This window comes from Pseudophryne corroboree, chromosome 8 (assembly GCF_028390025.1).
Source record: "Pseudophryne corroboree isolate aPseCor3 chromosome 8, aPseCor3.hap2, whole genome shotgun sequence".
Taxonomy (NCBI): Eukaryota; Metazoa; Chordata; class Amphibia; order Anura; family Myobatrachidae; genus Pseudophryne; species Pseudophryne corroboree.
In genome coordinates, this window is record NC_086451.1 from 441,994,535 (window position 1) to 441,997,852 (window position 3,318).

Below are 3,318 nucleotides of genomic sequence, written 5' to 3' on the forward strand. Positions count from 1 at the left end.
CTGACCAATCACACACTGCTGTTACACAATTCTATCCGTTCTAACCCCTCCTCTCTGCGTACAGAGACTGGCTGATCTCTCACTGTCATTGTCCCGAAAGTTGTGACTCACAGTTATACAATCTGGCCTCTGCACTAGCGCCATCTAGTGGTAGGAAACAGGTTACACTGTAGAGACGGAATCATGGAACTAACCATTACCATACTAATAAAGAGGCCGGTTTGAATCATACTTCCCAACATGACCCATTCCAGGAGGAACACAATGTTCTGTTCCAGGACTTCCCTCTTATTTCAGAATTGCAGTCACCTGTGGTGAATAACCTTTGTTATACTTAACTAGTTCAACACAGGTGATGGCAATCATAAATTAGTAGGGAAGTCCAGGAACAGAACATTGTGTCCCTCCTGGAATGGGTCATGTAGGGAGGTATGTAATGCTCCTGAAGAATCCTGTTCTATCATCCATCTTCACGCATGTGAGGGATCTTAGGGGGTGATTCAGACCGGATCGCTGCTGTGCGTTTTCGCACAGCGGGCGATCAGGTCATAACTGCGCATGCATATGCACACGCGCTTCAGACAACAATGGGCATCGCTGGTCAGCGACAGGATGGTGCGAAAAATCCGATTGCACGGGGGTTCGCAAGGTAACTTTGACAGTTTTCCGGGAATATCCAGAAAAATGCAGGCGTGTCCAAGCGATTTCAGGGAGGTTGTCTGACGTCCGCTCCGGTGCTGATCAGCCTCTTCTGATGGCACTGTACGAGTAAGTCCTGGGCTGCGCAGAGACTGCACACAGTGGATTATTGCAGCTCGGCGTACACATGGGATCGCACACTTGTACGCGAGAATTTACACTCCCCCAGGGGGGCGGCGACAATCTGAACGCAGGACACCAAAATTAGCAGCCCAGCGATCAGATCTGAATCACCGCCCTAGGCAGCAGATGTTCTCTCTACAGACCAAAGATTCTGTCATCCAAACTGTAAATTCTCTAAACTGTTCTGGAGGCTGTTTTTACACTTTAATCTAATTGCACTTGGTGTAAAAGAAACCCTGCAGGAGCATCACAGGCTGTAGTGTGTGTCTTGCGTTCTTCCTTTCTCACACGTTTTCCAAGGGGGTCCGGGCAGGATCGCAGCAGTCAGAACAGACGTCGGAATCCAGATACTACTCGGAATGCTGAAACTGGCATCTCGAATAGGGTCACCAGCCCGGCGCTGGAATCCTGATTGCCGGGATCCTGAACAAGCATCTGCCGACACACCAGAGAGGTAAGCAGTAGGGTTTAGGATGCAGCCGGGGGGTTAGGTTTAGGCACCCTCAAAGAGGGTTACGGTTTGGCTGTGGTGGAGGGTTAAGTTTAGGCATCACCGGGGAGGGTTAGGCTGCTAAAAGGTAAGTGTACTTAACTTCCCCAGTCAGAATGCTGATCATCGGGACGCCACGGTCAGTATTTCAATTCCAACCCCTCCAAGGATACACTTACTAATCTAGTCCATGAAAGAAATACATAGAACCAAAGTGGTTTACCTGGAATGGGTGTCCAGCTGTCACGCTGGGCTCCATATTGTGCCAAGATGCTACCTCCCTTGTTCTGACACTTTGTAAGAGATCGGGAATGCTCACAGCTATTGTCAGTCTCTCCTTGCCCGGCCGTCCATGTTTAGTGCTTCTTAACGATGCTGATATGTGCCTAAGCACAGAAACAACAGCACTCTGCAAGGGGGCCATTTATCAATCATCGTGTTAGCAATGCAATCTTAGAGACCAAGATCACATTGCAGAATGCGATTACATTGGGCAGATGTATGATGCGGCAGGGACAGGGGCTACGTAAGGAGCCTGCACCTACTATCTGCTTACTTCAGTGTCAGGACTCCTACGCATGCCCGGCCCCACTGGCCACACATGCACGGCAACCATTGCCGGGGAGGGTTCTGGGGGTTACCACAAGCTAAAACCATCTTTGGATGGCATTAGCTGCAGAGGCCAGTTGCATTCCAGGGCTTGGTGAATCAGTCCGCATCACATCCCCCATAAAAAGCCACTGGAGGCTGTAGTCGGGAATGGAGGGATCACAGAGGATATCAGATATTTGCTGCAATCCCTCCTTCATATGAGGGGGTACCTGAAAGAAACAGGAAACGTTACGGGGGAAGGTAGCGTTTGACTGCAGTGATTTTCCAACAAGTTATTGACTCTTTTGCCTATTTTTGTGATTGCTGATCACACAGACAACGTGCTGCTGTGAAGTTTTGTTTCTTTGATGTGAGAGGGATTGTACCTCAGGGTCAAATTGTCAACCAAAGTTTTTATTTGGAAGTTTTGAAAAGGTTGCGTCCATATTTGAAGGGGAAAAACGTCCTGATTTGTAGCGAGCAGGTAACTGGCTTTTCCATTCACCAGCCCACACAGCGCTGAGTGTTAATCAATTTTTAAGCAAAAACGACATGACACCTTTGCCTCACCCACCGTATTCTTCCAAACTTGCCACATGCTACTTTTTTTATTTCCTCGGATGAAGAGAGACCTTAAGGGAAAATGTTTTCCTGATATTGAAGATGTGAAACAAAAAACTTAAAAAGTACTAAAAGGCATCAACAAAGATGAGTTTAAAAAATGCATTCAGCAATGGAAAAAAAGTGTTTGGACAAATGTATTGATTCAAGTGGAGAATACTGGGGGTGTCTGAAGTCTCAAAATGTACAAATAAATAATAAATCATTAATTCCTGTTTCTGTTGGGTACCTCCTCGAAAATAGGATTTTAATTACCTACCGGTAAATGCTTTTCTCGTAGTACGTAGAGGATGCTGGGGTCCACATTAGTACCATGGGGTATAGACGGGTCCACTAGGAGCCACTGGCACTTTAAAAGTTTGAGAGTGTGGTCTGGCTCCTCCCTTTATGCCCCTCCTACCAGACTCAATCTAGAAACTGTGCCCGAGGAGACGTACAACTTCGAGAGAAGGATTATACACAGATAGTGGTGAGATTCACATCAGCTCACACATACAAGGCAAACCAAGCTAACCAGCTTGAAAAATCAGCAATGGCTGAACAATATTACTTAACCAAGTAACAAAACAGTACTTAACCAAGAAAGAAGCAGTACTGAACTAAGTAACCACTGCAGGATTACGAAGCGCTGGGCGGACACCCAGCATCCTCTATGGACTACGAGAAAAGGATTTACCGGTAGGTAATTAAAATCCTATTTTCTCTTACGTCCTAGAGGATGCTGGGGTCCATATTAGTACCATGGGGATGTACCAAAGCTCCCAGAACGGGAGGGAGAGCGTGGAGGCTCCTGC